The sequence below is a fragment of the Siphateles boraxobius genome, unplaced genomic scaffold, assembly GCF_051911475.1.
Source record: "Siphateles boraxobius isolate OS27281-9 unplaced genomic scaffold, OSU_SipBor_1 26, whole genome shotgun sequence".
In the NCBI taxonomy this organism is placed as follows: Eukaryota; Metazoa; Chordata; class Actinopteri; order Cypriniformes; family Leuciscidae; genus Siphateles; species Siphateles boraxobius.
The window spans coordinates 6,658,609-6,681,881 of record NW_027508876.1 but is presented as its reverse complement, the minus strand read 5'-3'; positions in this window follow the sequence as shown (position 1 = coordinate 6,681,881).

Below are 23,273 nucleotides of genomic sequence, written 5' to 3'. Positions count from 1 at the left end.
ATCTTATTTAGCTATATTACATGTTATCTGTATATTTTGTTAATTTAAACTAAAAGTTTAATAATTGTTAAACTAAAATTGCTCATGTGTATTGGATTACAGGTATTGTAATTATATAAATAATATATAAAACATATAAAGTAATTATAAATAATCATTATTAAAAGCCAGACAATTTTGTGTTAAAAAAAGTTACTATGTAGTGACCTTTAATTTGGAGCAAGAGAAACTGGGGGAGTGGCTGTATTGCATTAGACATGTCACTTAGCTCACAGCTGATTCGTCCAATTTCAGTTTGAGATTTCTTACCTAGAACATAACCTGACCCAGAGAAGGTTAGCAGTGGAGCGCAAGTTACTATGGCGATGAACACCTCTAAAACCAGAGCCACTTTCATGGTGCCTAAAACCCAGGGTTGATGCAAACTAAACTGAAACATACTTGGTTATCCACCTAAACCGGCTTCATGGTATAGGCCCCTGGTGTTGTCACAGTTATGCTTTGTTTCATTGTGTTTTGGTTTGGTTCTGTTCTGTTTCTGCTGTTGACCTAGGCTGTTTCCGAAATCACCCTTATACTTAAACATACTCTTAAACAGGGCAGTATTTGAAGGGACAGCCATTTGTAGTGGTGTCCAAAACAATAGTGGACTTTATTGAGTGCACTCATTCAATCCCATAATGCACCTCAATAACAAGTGTACAACTGATGTACACTCAATGGCTAGAGAATACCACGAAAGAACTGTGAAGATCACACCGAATACATTTCTGTCTCGCCAGAAGATGGATTCTGAATCATCCATCCATTTTCCAAACTGCTGGTCCAATGTGGTTCAGGTTTGGGATCTCTACAATTTATGCTCTTACGCCCATACACTTTTAGGGCAGAAAAATAGAGAATACAGCCTGTAAACACAGGTTCCAGCACCTTCTGTGCTTGGACCCCTAAATATTACAATACCAGCAACTAGCTCCCATATTGCAGTTTTGCAACATTTCAATGCATTACCACACAATTTGGATATTTCATATATGTATAAATAGCAATAAACCCAATTTGTTTCTGAAACATAGTCAATGATATACTGAGGAAACATAATTTAAATAAAAAAACAATCCACTTTCCCAACATAGTGATGTAATATAGGGAAAATCATTGATGTATCTTAATTGCAAACAAGTAAAAATAGCAGAACATGTTTCCTTCAAACAATTCCTGCTGCAACTGGTTAATACTAAAAGGAAATGATGATCATTTGCTGGAAAGGAGACCTAAGGTAGCTTTCAACCTGTCTTACAGATAAATGATTTGAAGACTGTATATAAATAACTTGGAATGATTAAGTTGCACAGTATGGTAACTAGCTCTCAAATTGCAGTTTTCCGAAACATGATTGAATTGAAAACCACAAAATTCGATGTTTTGTATGGGCAAAAATAGCAACAAATACAATTTGTTACTGGAAAATCTAATAATCATATAGGTAGCTAAAAAGGCCATTTGTTTTCCTGATGTTGAGATGCAAACCGTAGGAAGCGTGTATTCTTGAATTGTCTAGTAATAAAAAGGAAAAAAGCAAACAACCCTATGTTCCACAACTTTCATGAGTGTGGATGTCTGTAACATGCAAATTGCAAGTACTGAACAGCATTCTCTCTTCTCTTCTCCATTACAGTCACTTTTTTCACAATTTTCTTAGCTAATGACCAGACAGAGCTTTTATGTGGAATGAATTGGAGTAGGTTATTTAAATGTGACTTTGGTTAATATCAGCCCTCAAGAATGTGCCCTTTGTTTATTCACACTCCCTTAGGGTTTGGTGTCATTGCAGTTGTCCCTCAGGCCTCTAAGATCCCTGGGTTGTCCTATTAAAGTGTTAGACAATGAAATGCATGGGCCGCACACTGGCTATCACAGTCCAGGGCCGTGTCGCATCACATGGATTTATGGGCCTTGATTCAGCAGCCATTATCGGAGGGATATGGTCACTGTTGTTGAAAGGACATAAATCTGGCCACTATGCTTTCTCTGCTGTTATTTAGATACCTACTTAATCCAAGGAGAACCTCCAACACCGCTCCTCAGTCATTTATCATCAAAGTCTGCCTTGGCACTGACACAGCTCGCATATCTCACCGGTCGTCCTTTTTATCTCTAACAGCTTTGGGATGGTGTGTTTAGAGGTACATGTGTTGTGGGAGTGGTTTGGTAAATCATAAAGACTTAAATAAGCATAAATCAGATGAAAACTTATTTGCAGTTTTATTGATATTTTCTTGCATGGATCAACTTAATCACAAGATCAACAGGTCTTCAGTCACCCAAATAGTGCCCATGTCACACTTCTCTTGGTCTCATCCACTGGCTTCCTTTATTCAAGGCTTTGACATTGACATTTGACATTACCTCAGTACACTTAAAGAAGTCGTTTTTCCTTTCCACAATTTACGGTGAATGAATGCATCATCAATGATATTTGATGTGACTTACAGTTCCATTTTTGCATTATTAGTCGCCTAGAAATTACACAGATCATTTTTAATATTGCATTGAAAAAAAAGGATTTTTTAATAGCCACTTGAAAGTGAGTTTCCTTTATCCTCAAAAAGTATTTTCAGTTGTTTTAAGAACCATTTGTTTGGTTTTTAATCAAATTCAACCTTTCCTTTGTTTTCCAGTGTGACATTTTTTATTTATCTCTGTTGAAAGGGTTATCTCTAGACAAGGTTGTAAAGTGGTATTGCTTTGTCCTTGCATTTTCATTTACACCTGTAATTTAAACTAATTTCAGGAGAACAGTGCAATGATATAATGGCCTCATGCATTGTATTAATGCATTAGTGTGTGTGTGTGTGTGTGTGTGTGTGTGTGTGTGTGTGTGTGTGTGTGTGTGTGTGTGTGTGTGTGTGTGTGTGTGTGTGTGTGTGTTGGTGTGTGTGTGTGTTGGTGTGTGTGTGTGTAGGTGTGTGTGTAGGTGTGTGTGTGAGTGTGTGTGTGTGAGTGTGTGTGTGTGCGCGTGTGTGTGTATGTGTATGTGTGTGTGTGTGTGTGTGTTAATGCGCTGTTGTAAATGGAAAAAGTGCAGGGAAGCCTTTCCCCTTTGTTTATATCAAGAGCCCTGAATGTTGTACTTTATCATAGCGAAAGCTTTCTATTGAAGAGAATGGCTTAACAAATCAGGGAAACATGACAGAGAGGAATGTATTTCTGCTGGAGATGGTACACTGCATCATTTGAGAGTGTGGGGCAAGAACCTAGGATGTTGGAGGAAAAAAATGCTTTCATATTCTTCTTATCTATCCACCTCACTTTAAATCTATCACTTTAAATGTCTCTCCCTTTCCAGTGCCCTCTGCACACAACATACATTTTTTTCTTTAAAGAAGAATTAAATAGTGTCACCACATGCAGTGACATCATGTTGGCTATTTAAATATAGATCTGATAGTTCAATAATGTCATGTAAACGAATGGCCAAAACGCATACATTTTTTTTATTTGAAAACAGTGTCTAGTAAACAGCCCCTTAGTCATGTGTTATTTTTTTATTTTGGTCCTGTATTGTGTTTGCATAAGTGAAGCTGTTACGTTGACTCTTGGCTTCTGGATTGCCTTCTTTGTTTTTGTAACTTTGAGTTTTTTAGGCTCCCAAAATGCCATTGTTGTGTAAATGAACGGCCAAAACACATTAAAAGTCTTCCGTTTTTAGTTGAAAGTTTGAATGAATGTCGTGTAAACGGCCCCTTAGTTTGGACTTTGTTTTCAGTTTGCACCTTTACATAGTTTGTTGTCATGGTTTCAGATTAGTTGTCATTTAGTTGAGGTGTGTGTCATTAATTATCCTTGTTTGCACCTCTGTTTCTGTTCATTGCTGTCAGGTCTCGTCTTTGTCTAGATGTGTTGCATGCTGCTCTTTTTGTGTGGATTTATTAAAAACTGACCTTTATCATCATGTTCACGCACTTTCCATAACACATGCAGTGTGACTTGCGTTGTGGAATTTTTCGGTTCGCGTACCTACCCAAAGTGATAAGGCAAGGCAAGGCAAGTTTATTTATATAGCACATTTCATACACAATGGTAATTCAAAGTGCTTTACATAGAAGAAATTAAAATAATCAAAAGAAATCAGAATAATTAAAACAGTTTAGAATAAAAGATAAAATACAGAAATAATCAAATGAAATCAGAATAATTAAAACATAAAATAAAATACAGTGCAAACAGTCGGACGAACAGTGGCACAGTGCTCATTCAGTAAATGCACAGTTAAACAGATGTGTTTTGAGTCTGGATTTGAATGTGACTACTGTAGCAGCACATCTGATCTCTTCTGGAAGCTGGTTCCAGCTGCAGCTGGCATAGTAGCTAAAAGCAGACTCACCATGCTTAGAGTGAACCCTTGGTATTTCTAGCCGATGTGATCCTAATGATCTGAGTGATCTGTTGGGTTTATATTCACTGAGCATATCTGCAATGTATTGAGGTCCTAGGCCATTGAATGATTTATATACCAGTAATAATACTTTAAAATCAATCCTAAATGTAACTGGCAGCCAGTGTAAAGACCTGAGGACTGGTGTGATGTGTTCATATTTTCTGGATTCTGCTCAGAATCCTAGCAGCAGCGTTCTGTATGAGCTGCAACTGTCTTATGGTCTTTTTGGGAAGGCCAGTGAGAAGTCCATTACAATAATCCACCCTACTGGTGATGAAAGCATGAAACAACTTGACTGGAAACAAAGCATCTAATTCTTGCAATATTTTTCAGGTGATACTATGCTGATTTAGTTATTGCTTTGACATGACTACTGAAACTAAGGTCTGACTCCAGAGACACACCCAGATTCCTGACTTGATTTTTAGTTGTTTGACCCCTAGACTGAAGGTATGCGTTCACCTTGAGAACTTCATCTTTGTTTCCAAACGCAATGACTTCAGTTTTGTCTTTGTTTAACTGAAGAAAGTTTTGGCACATCCAATTGTTTACTTCATCAATGCATTGGCAAAGGGAGTCAATGGGGCTGTAATCGTTAGGCGATAGGGATAAGTAGAGCTGTGTGTCGTCTGCATAGTTATGGTAAGCGATTTGGTTCTTTCTCATTATTTGGCTCATTGGGAGCATGTACAGGTTGAATAGGAGTGGCGCAAGAATTGAGCCTTGAGGGACTCCGCATGTCATGGATATCCACTCAGACTTATGGTCTCCTATACTCACATAATAACCTCTGCCTCCTAAGTATGACCTGAACCATTTTAGGACTATCCCAGAAAGCCCGACCCAGTTTTCCAGCCTGTCAAGAAGTATTTTGTGATCGACAGTGTCAAATGCAGCACTGAGGTCGAGTAGTACCAGCACTGATAATTTGCCTGTATCAGTATTTAAGCGAATATCATTTATTATCTTTATGAGCGCGGTCTCTGTACTGTGGTGCGGTCGGAAACCAGATTGAAAATGGTCAAAGTATCCATTCGAGCTTAAGAATATGTTCAGCTGATTGAAGACAACTTTTTCAATGATCTTGCCTATGAAAGGAAGATTTGAGATCGGTCTATAGTTGTTTAACATGGTGTTATCCAGATTGCTCTTTTTCAGGAGGGGCTTGACAACAGCAGTTTTCAGGGAGTTTGGAAAACTACCAGAGAGAAGTGAGGCATTTACCACTTCTAGGAGATCTGCTTCTAAGCTGTGTAACACATTTTTGAAAAAAGATGTGGGAAGTGCGTCAAGGGCGCAGGTTGATGTTTTTAGGTGCGGTACGGTTTCTTCCAAAATTTTGCCATCAATTTCTTCGAAATCAGACATAGTGGCTACTTTCTCGTGCTGTTGTCTGATCTGCCTGACCCCAGCGCAACTCAAGGAGGAGCTGATCACCTTTCTGATATTATTGATTTTCTCAGAGAAGAAAGAAGCAAACTCACTGCACTTTCTCACTGAGAGCATTTCACTGGGAATCTGGCTTGGGGGGTTTGTCAGTCTCTCTACAGTAGCAAAAAGAGTGCGCGTGTTGTTTATATTGCTGTTTATAATATTCGAGAAGAAAGTCTGTCTAGCTTTGCTTAGTTCCTTATTAAAAGCATGGATGCTGTCTTTGTAGATGTTATAATGGACTACAAGTTTTGTCTTCCGCCACATGCGCTCTGCTTTTCTGCATTGTCTTTTCATATTTTGCACTGTTGTTGAGTTTCTCCAAGGTGCTTTTTGTCTGCCACTCTTCTTCCTGACTTTCACAGGAGCAATATCATCAATTACACTCTTAACTTTTGAGTTAAAAGAATCAAGGAGAAAATCAACAGAGTCAGCAGATATGCTTGGTGTTAAAGATATAGCCTTCATAAATAGTACACTAGTGTTCTCATTTAAGCATCTCTTCTTGACAGACACAGATCTAGCTTCAATGGCAGGAGAGACCAATATATCAAAGAAAATACAAAAATGATCAGACAGTGCTACATCCTTAATAACAATTGATGAAATGGTTAGACCCTTACTGATAAGTAAATCTAGAGTGTGTCCACGATTATGTGTGGGTCCATGTACATGCTGAGTCAGATCAAAAGTTTTTAAAACAGTTTTGATTTCTTTTGCCATATTGTTTTCTGCATTATCTATGTGAATGTTAAAATCTCCAGCAATGGCAAAGCAGTCAAACTCTGAGGAAATTGTTGATAACAGTTCTCTTAAGTTCTCAGCAAAAGCTGGAGAGTATTTTGGAGGCCTGTAAACAATGATAAGTAAAATGCGTGGAGCACCTTTTAACACAATACCCAGATATTCGAAAGACGGGTAATTCCCAAATGATATTTGCTTACATTGATAGACATCTTTATAAAATGCAGCTAAACCTCCGCCTCTTCTGACAGCTCTGCAGACACTCATAAAAGTAAAGTTAGGAGGGTCTGTTTCATTGAGGACAGTTGCACTGCAACTTTCTTCTAGCCAAGTTTCATTTAGCAACATAAAATCCAGGTTGTATGTGGTTATTAAGTCGTTGACTAAAAGTGATTTATTTTTAAGTGAGCGGATGTTTAAAAGTGCTAACTTAACAGTCTTACTTTTTGTCCCCACAACAATCTTGGTATGTCGTGTAATAGGCACCAGATTAGATGGGTTTGCTGTACGGCTTTTGAAGGCCTTAGACTTTCTTTCATGTAATCGAACAGCAATAGAAAAAGATACAGGCACACTGGGTTCCCGCTTGTTCTGTAAACATTTGAGAAAGTTATTGTTATCATAGCGGGGACCCGACGCATATCACTGAGAGCTGGTATCAGTTGTTTTTGGTTCACCTCGAGCCGCTGGAGGGGGGTGTGGGCCCTGGCGCTGTGGCAGAGGCCGAAGAGCTCTCACAGGAGGAGGGGGAGGGCGAGCTGGGCCCGCAGGCTTTGGTGGTTCTGGGGCCTGGCGTTTTTTGGTTGGTATCTGGGGGCTCGCAGCAAAAGAGTGGGATAGTCTAGTTCCAGCATGCACCAGTTGTAAGATAAGATAAAATAAAAATTCTGCATCAAAATTTATAGACAAGTAGTTTGTTTAGGCATGGTTTGTAAGGAATTACAAACCTGCGCACATATATTCAAACGCACATAACTATAGAATCAATTCTTAATGCGCATGTGAACGCCATCAGCGTCTATCACAGGTTCACGTTTAAAGTCTGTTTAGAGAGAACAGTGTCGTCTTAGCGGCCCCTAATTTTATAACAAATGATCATTTAGACAGAAGTGAATCAATCAAAACTAACTTTAGCTGGAAAAAACATTTTTCAAGAGCAACTATAAAACCAAACCAATCTCTGTTACCTTAAATTATATGTTTATCTCTGTAAAGCTGCTTTGAAACAATCTACATTTTTAAAAGCGCTATATAAATGAGGATGACTTGACTTGACTTGACTTGTGACAAAAACAGCAACTAGATGAGATTTTTTTACTTGGTTTTATTAAATATAACATTAATTACTTTGTTAAAGGAGTAGTTTACTTTAAAATGAAAATTACCCCATGATTTACTCACCCTCAAGCCATCCTAGGTTATATGACATTCTTCTTTCAGTCGAATACAATCAGAGTCATATTAATAAATCTCCTGGATCTTCCAAGCTTGATAATGCAACCAACAGATTGAAGCTAAAAAAAGTGCATCCATTCATCATAAACAAAATCCAAACGGCTCCGGTGGGTTAATAAAGCCCTTCTGAAACAACTCGATGAGTTTGTGAAAGAAAAATATGAATATTTAACACTTAACAAAGTAAAATTCTAGCTTCCGGCCAAACGCAGTATACTTACGCCTATACTGTGTTCAGAGGACTCATCCGTAAACTGCTTTCTCCTTCATTTGCAGCAAATGTCAAATTGATAAGAAGTAACACTGATAGCATGATTGGATCCTTCTACCTCAGCAAACTGTTTTCAAAGCGTGCCAACATAAAAGTGTCTATGACTGCAACAGGTCAATAGGAGTTGCTGAGTCCATGTCGCTTTTTTGCAGATGAATGCTTGTTGCCTTAAATCTGCTTAACACCCTGTCCAAAAATGTAGTTATAATCTTATTCAGCTTACCAACGAGTTGCGGCAGCATCACGTCTAGCATCTGCTTTCTCATTTCAATCTTCTGCAATTTTTGTAAGTGCTTCTCTATTTGCATTGTAGTTTGTACCAGCACAGGGCCTGTACTGAATTAAAGGGTTGCCTTTTCAGGTGTGCTTGAAATCCGTTGTTTTTACCGGACGTGTGTGTCTTTAAACAGGGCGTGTGTGAAGCGTCAGTGTAGTAAGACTGGGATAGTAGTGCCTGTACTTTAGAAGAGCTTGAATGCTGCATGCTACTTCTGCTTGCTACACTCTGTTTACAGCTACTGCCACCGACTAGCCCTTGTGCAAGGGCGAAAAGAGGAGCCGAGTGCATAAGTCTCCTCCTGTCGGAACATAGCCTCTCCACTGTCAAGACTCCTACACTGCCTCCTTGCGCTCACACACGGTAACTGGGCTCTAGCGTGCCAGGCTGAACTGTAGGGGATCTCAGAGCAGCAGTGGGCCCCAGAGGCGTAGTGTGCAGGCCCACCAAGTAGTGGACATGTCCTGGCACTCGCCAACCACAGCCCCAGCTATGGGTAAATAGTCCCACTGCCTTGTGGGGTAGCATATAGAGGCAAAGGCGTCACAAGACCTCAACGTTGGAACAGGCAGAGGATGATGGCTGACTTAAAGTGTGTGACGGCTGGGAAGGCGGATGAAGGCTGCAGCAGTGATGGGTCCCCAGTCGTCTTGGACTCCATGCCACTGGACTCTGACCCAGACCTGCCAAGGACCGTGTGGTGGCTGTATGTGCACCAGCCTCCACACGTTAAACAGCACCACGCACAGGCATCCTCCACAAAGGGAATCCACCCTATCACCCCAGATAAAGTCCTATGGCGACAAGCAAGTGGCACGGGGGCAGGTTTGTGTAGTCTAGAAGCCCCTACGGGCAGGTGAAGGGCAGCTGAAGGAGTAAGTGCGCTCAGCACAACCTTGCCATTTCCAATATTCTCTATCGACAGAAAAACAAATTTTAGGCATCTTGGAGACACCCTCGCTCCAAGCAATTGCACCTTATTGATTATGTAATCGTAAGGGACGATGTAAACATCACAAGGGCCATGATAGACTCTGACAACTGCTGGACAGACCACCGCCTCATTCGATCCACAATGTCAATCAAACTAAAAAAAAGGAGGAGGATTCAGAAGAAGCAGACCCGGCGAAGACTGAACTTTGATAGCCTGAATGAAACTGCCACCCAGCAGCTACTTCAGGACTCTCTACAAGTCTTCTGCAAGAATATCCTGATAACATCGAAGATCACTGGGGACTTCTCAAATCCGCCATCCATGACTCATGTAAATCCACCCTTGGGTATCAGTCCAGCAAACATCAGGGCTGGTTTGATGGAAATGACACAGAGATGGAACAACTTATCTCCAGAAAATGAAAAGCCTTTCGAGTAAAATGAAAAGCCTTTCGAGTGTGACAAAATGACATAACATGTGAGGCCAAAAGGGCAGCACACTCCAGAGCCAAGGCTGCCGTTCAGAGATTGGTGAGGGAGCTCAAGAACAACTGGTGGACAGAAAAGTCTCTAGAACTCCAGAGATTGGCAGAATCAGGTAACACCAGAGGCTTTTTTGGCCACTGAGGCTGTCTATGGCCCTAGCCATCGGGGTTTAAATCCCCTGTGACCAAAGAATGGACAGACTCTTTTGAAAGACAATGACTCCATCAACGCACGTTGGAAGGAGCACTTTCAAGAACTTTTGAACAGTGACAGCTCAGCCGAACCAGACATCGCTGACCATATCCCATCAGAGAAGACATGGGGGAACCTCCTACCCTAACTGAGGTTCATAATTCCATCAGAAATCTCAGGAATAACAAGGCCACTGGTCCTGATGGGATCCCTGCGGAGAAACTAAAGGAAGGAGGACCAAGGTTCTGGCACCACATCCACCATCTACTCAAAGAAGAGCTTCCCTCAGAGCTCCGGGGGTCCCAAATTGTTACCATATTCAAGAAAGGGGACAAGGCTGAATTATGAAACTACAGAGGCATCTCGCTTTGTCATCAACAGGCAAAGTCCTTGCTTGTGTCCTGACCAACTGCCTGCTACCACTATCTGAGGAGATACTCCCTCCACAGTGCGGTTTCCGTTCATCTAGGGGAACAACTGACATGATCTTTTCTGCTCGCCAACTACATGAAAAGTTTCGGGAATAAGGACTGCCTCTGTACATGGCCTTTATAGACTTGACAAAGGCCTTTGACTCTGTGGATCGGCAGGCACTGTGGAGCATACTATTAAAGTATGGATGTCATGCCAAATACATCCGTATGCTGAGGCTATTGCATGACGGCATGTCAGCCATAGTGCTCAACGGTGGCTCTGAATCTGAGCCATTTACTGTAGAAATTGGGGCAAAAAAGGGATGAATCATTGCACCCACCTTATTTGCCATCTTCATTGCAGCCATACTTCACCTTACTGGCCAAGAGTTGCCACAGGGGATCCCAATCCTTTATAGGACTGACGGCAGGCTCTTCAACCTCAACAGGTTTAAAGCCAAGAGTAAAGTCAGGAATACCACCATCATGGAGCTGCAATTCGCCGATGATATCACCATTGCAGCACACTCCCCCTGAAGACCTCCAGGGCATTCTAAATGCCTTTGCCAAGGATTACAGAGCCATGGGTTTGGTCTTGAACATCAAGAAAACTCAGGTTCTGTGTCAACCACCACCTAACCAGCCATCACTACAGCCCATTATCAAAGTGGATAACACCACTCTGGAAAACGTGGACTACTTCACCTACCTTGGCAGCATTCTCTCCTCCAAAGCTGATATAGACCGTGAAGTTATACCGAGACCTGAGGGCTCAAACCAAGGTCCTGGTTTACAGAGCAGTGATCCTCCCAACTCTGCTATATGGAGAGGAATCCTGGACAACCTACAGCAGACATCTGAGAGCACTGGAACTATTCCATCAAAGACCCTTAAGGAAAATCTTGAGGATCCACTGGGAAGACAAACGTACAAACTCCAGTATTCTGGAAGAAACGAATATGCTCAGCATCACTAACACCATAATGCAGTACCAAATCCGATGGACAGGACATGTCATCCACATGCCTAACAACCGTCTCACAAAGCAGATCCTTTACTCCCAGTTAAAGGAAGGACAGCGAGCCACTGGTGGCCCAAATAAACGCTTTAAGGTCAATATTAAGACCCAGCCTGAAAAAGTTTAACGTGATGTCCGGCGACTGGGAAAAGCTAGCGTTAAACAGGGACTACTGGAGAAAGGCAGTGCTCGAAGGTGTAGCACACCACGAAAGAGAATTCTGCCGTGCCGCAGATGCAAAGCGGAAACACCGCAAGGACAAACAGAGAAAGGCTCCACTACTACACAAAACCTCAACCTTCCAATGCCAACATTGTAGCAGAATCTGTGGATAACAGATTGGCCTGTACAGCCACCTGAGGATCCACAAATAAGGCCAGAAGGCCCGACTGAAAGGACAGTCATACTCGTCTCGAGTGACCGCAGAAGAAGAAGACGAAGACGAAGAAGAAGACGAAGAAGAAGAAGAAGAAGAAGAAGAAGAAGAAGAATATTTACCGGACATATTGCTTGCATTCTCTCGTCTGCGCCTCACAGTGGGCGGAGTCAGCATCGTTGCTGAACGCTCTCAATTGGAGAATTTACACCTGCAGTGCCGATTCCTACACTAATTTGCATATTACTAATATAATTAATAAAGAATTTAATTTGTCAACAATTTTCATCTCTGTCTTTCTTCACATATATCCGTTTTATTAAATATACTGAAAAAATGTTTTTCTTGGACTGCAAATTAACCAATAGAAGTCCGAGGCGGAGACAGAGTGATGACTTACTAAGATTAAGCTGGAGGAACGAGGGAGCTCTGAGGAGTCCTAGGGCTGACAGACCAAGGAGAAGGTGAGGGAGCACAGTGCCGGGGCGGAACTGACAGTCTGGCAGGCTGAGCTGGAGACATGGAATCCTCATCCTCTTGTTGAGCTGGTGATTGGGAAGCCTGAGGCAAATCTGATGAGTTAGTATTGGGACCAGAGCCGAGGAGCAGCATGACACCAGCAGAGCTGACGGATCCAGGGGACTGGACGTAACCAGCGGAGGGGATGGGACCAGGAAGTCGGGCGGCAACATTGGAAGAGGAAGATTTCTGGACAGGACCGGAGCATCCAGATCGCCGGACGGGATCTGCAGAGATGACGAAGACTCAAGGGTGGGTACTCGGGAGGGAACTGGATCCATGGACCACAGATCTATTAGACAGAGATCCATTCATGACACTGAGATGGACTGGGCATCTTGCGTCAACTCTGAGACTCCAATAGTAACCAGCTCTGGCTCCGGGACAGGTGTATGTCTCAGGTATCTTTTTTACCTGTATAAAGGCAAAGTTTTTCTAATCATATTAAAGGTATGTGTCATGTTTTATGTTAAATTCTTAACATTACATTAATATAATTATTAATATAATAAATAAAGCAATACAACTAAATCAATAATTTCAATCAAATGATCATTGTCAACAAAAGCCATGTTTGCACTGCAGTGGCACAAGCTGGATCTAGATGTCCTGTGTATTTACACACTGTTTAATCCATTTTAGAAGTGGCATGGCAGCAAACATAATATTTTGAGACAATGTTTTATACAAAAAATGTTCAATAGAGAAATATGAAATGATGTTAAAAAAAGAATTGATCCTTTTAAATACAGGTGGCGACAAGTCACTGTCATCATGATTGGTTAGAGATGCGCGGATGGGCTATTATTTCATCCACAAACCGCATCACAAAACTCATCAACCGTCCGCCATCCATCCGAACCAACGTTTTTGACCAATTTTCAAAACCGCACCCGCCCGCCAACCACTGATACAAGGTGCTGCTGATGACAGCCGCAAGACTATAAACCGCCTGCCACCCGCCCGAATTCATTTAAAATTAGTGGTGGGCATAGATTAATTTTTTAAATCTAGATTAATCTCACTGTAATCTTGGAATTAATCTAGATTAATCTAGATTAAAATGGCTCCTTCAAATTCTGTCGAAGGCATTCAGAATATGTGTGCTACCCAAATAATGACTAAAAGTAGGCCTAAGTCTTTGAGAACGGGTTTCTCAAGCCAGGTGGCGCATTAGACCAGGGGCTTATCTCCTGTTTCCAAAATGCATCACAAACTGCTTGAGAAAGCTGTTCTACTATGATAATAGGTGATGAAAATAAATCAAGTTCAATCAGATGTACTTGTGTCTACTATTGGATACATCTTTAGATCTAACTGATAGAGCTGTGCTGACGGGTTTGCCTCGGTTGCACTCAAACATAGTAGTTTAACATTACATCAGTGCTTGGCCCGGCAACTACCGCATTAGCTAAGGGATGCTTTGCGTTTAGGTGGTACTTGAGATTGTCAGCTGAATGTGCGGAACGCTTTTCAGAGAAGATAAGGTAACTTATTTTAGCACAATTGACACCCAGCGGTAATTCAGGAAAACAAAATCTCCGAATGCTCCACATGAAACTTTGGTCTTCCGACCCTTATAACATCGTGTCGATTTATTTTGGTTAATATGTGTGAGGGAGAGAGAGCAAGACAGCGCTTAGTGTGGAGATGGTGAAGTCTTGTTTACATTTTCGCCTGGCTCCGAAGTGAGAGTGCGCGCGCACGACCGGGTCTCTCTCTCTCTCTCTCTCTCTCTCTCTGCTCGTTCTTTCAGTTAAACATGTGCCCTGTCACAAGCGCAGCAGTTCATCTACATTACTCACCGAATTTAATGCAGGAAAAACCCTGTTTATGCAAACAGGAAACAGCATAATTTGTCTCGTTTAGTAAAATAAAGCCAAGCTTTAGATCGTCTTTTCCACTCCATGTTTACCTCCTCTGCTCAAATCGCTTTGACATCACGAATGACGCACAGATGCGCATAGGACGTCACGCTATGGTGCCCGATAAAGGACAAAAGGGAAAGTTGAGTTCGCGGTCTCTATGTGTATATTATGGCTGGGACTCGGAGCAGGAGCATCGATAAGAGGAATCGTTAACCTCGAGGGCATACAATATCGATGGTTCGTAAAACTTAGAACGGCTTTTAGAGTGGAACCGGTTTTCAATTCTCATCCCTACCCCCTACAGTGCAATTCGGCTAGGTATACATCAGCGCTAAAATATCAAGGTGAAAGTCATCATAGCTTGCATAGTACAGACCCAGCTCAGCTCCCAACCCAACTTTGAGAATAGATTAACGGCAATATTTTTTTTATTGCCCGATAAGAGTCTCACGTTAACGCAGCACGTTAACGCCGATAACAGCCCACCACTAATTAAACTATTTTTTTTCGTCACGTCATCGAGTCCGTGGCTATAACCTCCAACCGCGCATCTCTTGGGTCATTGAGTCATTCATTCATAAAGAAATAACCGTTGTTTGTTGCTTTATAGACATTCAACAGTTCTGCTGTGGTTTTTGTGGGAACTATTATTTCATTGCAAAATAGACAGAGCAAATAATACTGTCTATACTTTTTAAATTGTATATTTTATACATTTTAAATCATTTTAAAATGTATAATATTTTAATTATTTAAATTATTTAAAATTATTTAAAATGTATGGCAATTAATATTACCTTTTTTATGAACTGTTGTATAAAATCAATGTCATATTTGCAATCGTGTGGATATTCTGGAAAAAATGCATTCTTGTTTATATCAACATTAAAAACAAGAACTCACACAGGGTATGTTTTAAATAACTCTTAAATCGATCTTTATGCAGTCTGTGCCGATATTTGTTCTACATGCTTGTGTGGACGCAGTCATTTTTGACCCCTCTGTCACCTTGCGTACCCCAGTTTGGGAACTAGTCTATTTCAAGTAGCTTGACAACTCTTATGGCTCGTTTCCACTGAGCGGTACGGTACGGTACAGTTCGGTACGGTACGCAATTATTTGCGTTTCCACTGTCAAAAGTTGTGAATGGTACCAAAAAGCCGAACCGTACCGTACCACTTTTTGGGTACCCTTCCGTTGGGGTACCTAGCACAGTGGTACGGTACTAAAGGGTGGAGCTAGACTCACTGCAAAACGCTGATTGGTTGACAGAGATCGTCACTTGCGTGAGGGGAATGGCAACATAAGAAGTGCCATTTTTTAATATACAGTTGGAATATAATACTACGGTTATACTTTCACGAAATGTAGTTTTAAGAGTTTTTGAGGCGAGAATGTAGTTGTTTAAAGCTCAAATCTGCGGTTTATTTATAATGATTTATGATAATTTGATCCATTCTAGGCGATCACCGGGCGCTCGGCGCTCATGTTCCCCACCTGGAACAGCCTTTCCTCGGCTAGTCGTTCTGACGTTTGCCGCTGACTCTGTAGCAGCTAGTGGTAATTCGTCTTGTGTATATCTAACGGGTGATCTTTGGTCTCGTGAATCGATAATTCGTTCCCTGGCCAATCGTTTTGGCTGAGGGCTAAGTGAAGTTTCATATATTTAGGCTATAACTTTTCCGTTGTAAAGTTAACGTTAGACTAGCGCTGAATTTGTCTGAATTGTTTGCTTTATTTCTTATTGTATAGCTTCTTGTAACGTTACCTGTGTACCTATAATGTTTAAAATTTATTTAAATGAAAACGAAAAGAGGCAGAGTGGTGTTTTATAACATATTTCGTTTTATTGTTGCCTAAAATGTACATGCAGAACGCGCTGTTCCATGTGGTGAATTACCGGACTCGCGTCCTCGGGAGTCCCTCTGCTGAGAACTTTACATACTTGGTATTGAGAAATGCCTAATGTCGGCGCTTGTCTTCTTGTGACAAACATGACGAGAAGCAAGGACAAGATCTGCTGTATGCCATCCATTGCTGTTTACTTTGTCGCTTTCTTCTTCGCGCGAAAATCACGTTGATCGCTTCTTTCCGGCAAACACCACGCCTATCAAGTAGGGTACTGTTGGCGGTGGAAACGCTAGCTGGATCATGGTTTACTGACCCGACCCGACCCGAACCGTACTGTACCGTACCGTACTGCTCAGTGGAAACGAGCCATTACTAGCCTGGGTTTCCCCCATGCTGCCTTGCGCACAGTGCGATTTTATTCACGCTGCTAGGCAGCCTGGATTCCATGGACCAGATTTTCGCCTCAGCGAGGGGACCAATCACAGAACGGGGAGGGAGCAGCAAGACGATGACGACGTCTATGCGACACACCGAAGCAGTTTGTTTATACCTATGGATCCAATATACAATATATATATATATATATGAAATGGCGAAATTAAATGGTGCATGACGTGAAGTTACTTGTCAGCTTCATTACAATTATCTGAATAAAGTTTAATTCATTTGAACCTTCAACAAATACTCAGATATTTGACGTTATGTAATCTTATTAAAATTGTATAAGTTACATGATACCTTGTGACAAGCTATACTTCTGAAATACTTCAGAACATTACCATAAAGCTTGTAATAGTTGTAGTTCTGTGGTGCCTTTGAAGTGTAAAATTTCCATATTAAAAGAATATATAATCTTTAATGAAATAGTTTAGCTGAAAAGCCTAGTATGGCTACTGTTAAACATGTTCTCATAAAGCAGACATATATGGATGATTCTTCAGTTAAGGGTACTTTAGACCACTTATTTGACTATACATTTATCAAGTGCTGTGGGTAATGATGGTAAAGACATTTCTCACTTTTTGGAGATAAAGTAAAAAAGACTATGAACATATAGGATCAACTGGGACACAACATCAACATATAACAAAAATAAATTGATTACCACAGACTGAGTTTGACACTGAGTTTGGCAAATTGAGTTTGGCACTGACAACTAATAAAGGCACACCCAGATCATATTTTACAATTTATTATACCCACCTTATTTTTAAAATAGTGTGCACGGCCATTTGTAAATTGAGTATGTTTGGCTTCTGATTTCATCCACTTCCAGTTATTTTTAATTGTACAAAAGGGCTCATTATGCTGCTTGATATCGCAAACTGGTATTTCTTACCATATTATTTTATGGTATTGTCATAATTATAAACCCACTGGTATATAGCACAAATAGTTTTACAGTTTACTGCACTTTGTTATTCTAGTACTTTAAAAGTGGCTAATGAATCTGAAGTCTCGCTAAATCACAGAAAATTGCTTATGTTCAGTTACAAATATTGTAAATAGCGAAAGGCTTAAATAGAAATTATGGTAAATATATCAAATTCCAACCCTCTTGAAAAAGAGGATTTAATTAAAGTAATTAAAAAGACACAAGTTTAAAGCTATTTGATATCTCCTTTCAAACTGTGATCATTTGGAAGATTTTTTTCTTTTTCTTCAAAATCATTCTAGACTACAGAGAAGTTCCCCTAATTGAACAAACACAATGTAGCATCGTCTGATGGCCAGTGGATAAGGTCAGTAGAAGCATCTGACACTGAACCCAGAGGGGCTCATTAACACAGCATCAGACCTTTGAGAGTGACCAAACATACACAACAACAGTGGCCAACAGCACGCAGCCTGCAGCCTAGAGCTTCAAAAGTACACCATTGCCACAAAAAAGGTACATTGTCATGCTGCAGATCATAGAGATGCACTGGGTCGGTGATGTTATTTTGGAAAACAAACAAACGAGTCAGACTAAAGTTGTCCAATAACAAACAAATCACAAATTAATTTGGCACATTAGAATATATCATATCATGGTAGTAATATAATTCATATATAGAGTATATATAATAAGTATACATTATACTATAATAGAATATATATATATATATATATATATATATATATATATATATATATATATATATATATATATATATATAGTGTTGTTCAATTAGGGGAACTTCTCTGTAGTCTAGAATGATTTTGAAGAAAAAGAAATCTTTCAAAAAAAATCTTTCAAATGATCACAGTTTGAAAGAAGATATCAAATAGCTTTAAACTTGTGTCTTTCATATTATATGCATTGTTTACACTCACTTAAATACCCATATGTAGAGCACTCAACATAACTGAACGGAGAGGAATGCTAGAAATAAACAGTGAACTGTCAGTAAAACAGAAATAACTAAAATGATTTTATATCTCTAATGTGTTCCAAACACTGTCCATAACCCTATTTGGTTGGTAATTGTTCCTCATGGGAATGTCTGTAAATGTAAAATTGCATGGCACCTCAGTAATAAAACTCATGCATTTAGAGTGAGTTCTGTGATCCTACAAACTTGGAAACGCCTTGTTCACAGGGTCAGTCAAATGATTGCCAGCTGTAAACAAAATATCTAGTATTGACTGTACAAATAATTAATTCATATTTATTAATAAGAAAATAATGTTCTATTTATCATTCATTTAAATGTATTTGATGGGCTATAGTCCAAATAGTTCTGTCTTGCATTGTATCTCTCAAAATAATGGATGCCATTAGTAAAATGTGGAAACAGAAATAAGTTAACACTTTTATTTACATAAACGTCAACATTTGATCCAGCTACTTACTAAATATTCACTTTTCAAAGCGTTACGTGATTTTGTTCTCTTTTTTATTTTTCTTCTTAATATCTGGTAGAGTGGTGATGTAATATTATCCTTAAGTCTTTATCATTTCAGTAATAAGTAATAAAAGTGTCCATATTTTGTCACGAATCCCTGGGCTTGATCCTGGCTTTCTTGCTGCTCTGAGATTGCTGGTGGGCGTGGTCTCCAGTGCTCTTGCCTACTCACCTGAGTGAGGATGAGCCCATGCAGCTGGGCCGGAACCGTCTCAGTGCGGAGGAGCAGGAACGCCGCAGAGGAAACAACGCCTGCCTGTACTGTGGACAATCAGGTCATTCATCGCCAATTGTCCTAACTGAACATTAAACCTGAGGGCTCGCTAGCCGGGGGAAGCGTCCTAGTGAGCCAAGCCATCCTACCTCTGTCTTCCCGTCCACAAACCCAGTTACATGCTACAATCTGCTGATGGATCTGCATCTGCGGATGAGAGTTTTTTGGACACCGCATTAGTAAACCAGCTGGGATTAACCACGGAGCTGCTTAAGGAGCCCCTGGAGGCTAGTACTCTTGACGGGAGGCTGCTTGCTCGTATAACAACCCGCACCTGCCCTGTCCAGCTCCAGCTTTTAGGTAATCATTTTGAAGAAATCTTCTTTTTTGTTATTGACTCACCATTTGTTCCATTGGTTTTGGGTCACTCCTGGTCAGCCAAACAGAATCCTCACATAGACTGGACATCTGCTAAGGTTTATAACTGGAGCTCTGCCTGTCTTGCTAGTTGTTTGCGGTCTGCTCTGCCTTCTTCTGTAACCCACCAGAAACCCGAACCAGACTGGCCGGACCTGTCATCTATCACCGGTGAGTACCACAAGATATCGGAGGTGTTCTGTAAACAACAGCTCTCTCACTTCCCCCGCACCGACCATATGACTGCGCCATTGACCTGTTGCCTGGATCTACGTTTCCACAGAGCCATCTGTATAACATCTCCAGGCCGGAGCGGGTGGCAATGGAGGAGTACATTAATAGTTCACTTGCAGCTGGGATAATCCGCCCTTCGTCATCACCTCTAGGAGCCGGGGTTTTTTTTTTTGTGGGTAAGAAAGCTGGGACCCTCCGCCCATGTATCGACTTCAGAGGTTAGAATGAAATCACGGTTAAGAACAAGTATCCACTACCACTCATGAACTCCACCTTTGCCTTTCTCCAGGGAGCCACGAGTGTCACGAGGCTTGATCCTGGCTTTCTTACTGCTCTTGTTGGGGAATTTCATTTGTCTCATACATGTCTCATACATGGGTCTGAATATAAAATGCTGTAATGCTGGAGAAAACCAGGCCTAAGGATATGAGATGAACAGAAAACTAGGCCTGAGGGGAGGAGATGAACAGAAAACTAGGCCAAAAGGCAGGTTAGGTAAGGACAGGAGAAGAAACTGGGTGAAAGGGCATGGAAAAGTACCTGAAAATCATGTATAAAGCCATCTTTTAAAAGATACGCATGTGCAAAGAAGATTGCCTCAATTAAAAAATAAAATAACGATGCATGTGTTTTTAATCGTGGCGACAGGCCAAGGAGGAGCAAGTAGAAGAAGATAACTGTATGAGCGCTAATTGGACACTTAATGATAAGAAAAAGGTATAAGACCTGAGCACTGGCCCTTGTGAAGTCAGATGAGTGGCCGTCATCTCACTTTGTTGAACTGCTCAATAAAGTTATTCTTCTGAGACCTGAAACTTCGACTCTGAAAGATTTCTTCTGAGACCTCAACCAGACTTTGAAGACTTGAACCAAAGATTGAGAATTTGCCGCACCACTCTGAGATTGCTGGTGGGCGTGGTCTCCAGTGCTCTTGCCTACTCACCTGAGGCTCATCACATCAATCAAGCACACCTGTTCCTTATCGGCCAATCTACACTCTTATAAAAGCCAGATCAACTTTCCAGTCCCCGCCGGATCGTTGTATCACACGTTCCAGCCTGAACCTTGGACTCAGATCTTTCACCAGCACCACGGACCACAGAGCACTGGAACCAGGACCACAAACCATCTTCCCTACCAGAAAATTATCTCTCAGTTAAACTTCTCTGTTTTGCACTTATTTGTTTAATTAATTCACCACAATTGAACCGTTACTCCGGTCTGCATTTAAGTTCTGTCCCCCGGACCTGACATATTTAAAATGTATTCACTACCTGCTAAGTACAACTATTACGGTGCTTCTCAGTCAGGGCCGCTGGAAGCACTGGGCAAACCGGGCAATTGCCCAGGGGGCCAGACACTAGAGGGCACCGCACCACGACGAGCATGAGCGTCTCAAACTTGTGAAGAACTATCCGCAATATGTTTACCTGCACACATTTTGTTTCAGTTGGACTGAATTCATTCCGATTAGTGAATCCGAACTTCGTGTTTATATGACCACTAAATAAAGAGTAAAAGTAAAAGGAGTTAAAGGAGAAAAAATGAGAATTTTAGAATGACGGAACAGGGAACACTTATTTATATGATACTTTATTCGACAGGAATAGACGCACGTCATACGTCATTACTCTATTTCTGCGTCATTGCACATGCGCAGTCCTTTAAGTTTCGGTTTTCAATCCGATCAAGTGTTTACATGTTCTCTTGATCGGATTAGAAAATAAATAAACCATCCCTTTAAATCCAATCAAAATTTTATTCGGATTGAGCTCAAGGTGAGATACCTGCTCAATTGAGATAAAGGTGTTTACATGAAGACTTTTCAGTCCGATTGAGCCGTCAACCCGATTACTAATGGATTCTTTTTTTGCATGTGAAGCAAAACGTGGCTTGCTCAGTAGTGACTACGCCACCCCGAAATAATGGGGAAATAACCAAAGAGTCAAGGACACGCAAATACGTTTCACTCAGAAGAGGCAAGAGGTGTGAGTTTCCATTTAAACAGACAATCTTTTATTAGAGCTAATATAATTGACCTGCAATACATTTATCACCATAGAGGAGAACCATTAGGTTGTCTTGGTCGAATGAAAAAGAATAAGAACAAAAAATAAATAAAGTTCACTGCTGGGACTGAGGCTTCCTCTAAATCCCAAAAATCAAAATCACCCTCTAGTTCGATAATGACGCTCACACACACAATGTCATATGGTAGATTCTTTAGTTGATAAATCAGCAACAGCTGGTGCTCCGATCTGGCTTTTATGACGCAAAGCCACAGCGATGGAAGCCCTAAAGGCACGCCACACTTAAACAGATTGCAAGTTAAATCCAATCAAACTTCTCATAACATTGCAAACGCACCATATTAAAGCTTACCTGAAAGCTAGGAGCACACCGCAAACATGCACAGCCTTGATGGCCCAACGTCACATTAAACAAGTAAAGCCTGTCACAGACCTCACTACATTCTCCATAGTCTGTAGCAATGAAAGAAAGGGGCGGTAATGCACAATAAAAAGTTATTTGCCAACCACCATTAAAAGTCAGAAGAAGAAGAAGAATGAAAGAAAGAAAGGGGTGGGCTGTCAACCATGACACACACCAAGAGGCATAAACAACAGGTTTATATACTGTAGCGGAGCGATAGTTCATTTTTTCAATTAAAAATTTCAATTAAGCAAAATTTCAATTAAGCACCAAATCTGCCGCAAAAATATCCAAGATAAATGAAGAGTTCGCAGCAGCCAAAGCAAGAAAGGTCCTCTTTTAAATGGTGAATCAACTGTATTATTTCATTACACCTTAAGTAAACAGTAGGGATCAATGTGTGATAAATTGCCATTTTTCCTCTTAAAAATTTTAACGTAGGGGCCGGCATATACCTATTTTGCCCAGAGCGCTGGATTTTCTTCCCCTGGCCATGTTCACAGTGGTCAGAAAGGATTTACAAAACAAGTTTTGGAATAATTCCCTCTTATAAACTCAGAGAAGTGAATTCAGATGGCAATTAAATTAGCACAAGGCTTTGGTGTTTGTAAAAATAAAAAAATTAGGCAATTCTTTACATTTTAAATTGGATTGCCAAATATACCAAACTAGATCAGTAGTCCTGGGGATCAGTTGATCAGTTGGTCCTGGGGACCCACTGTTCTGCACATTTTGTATGTCTCTCTTATCTGAAACACTCAGTTCAGTTCATGTAGCTCTCGTCTTATCTAATGAGCTGATGATCTGAATCT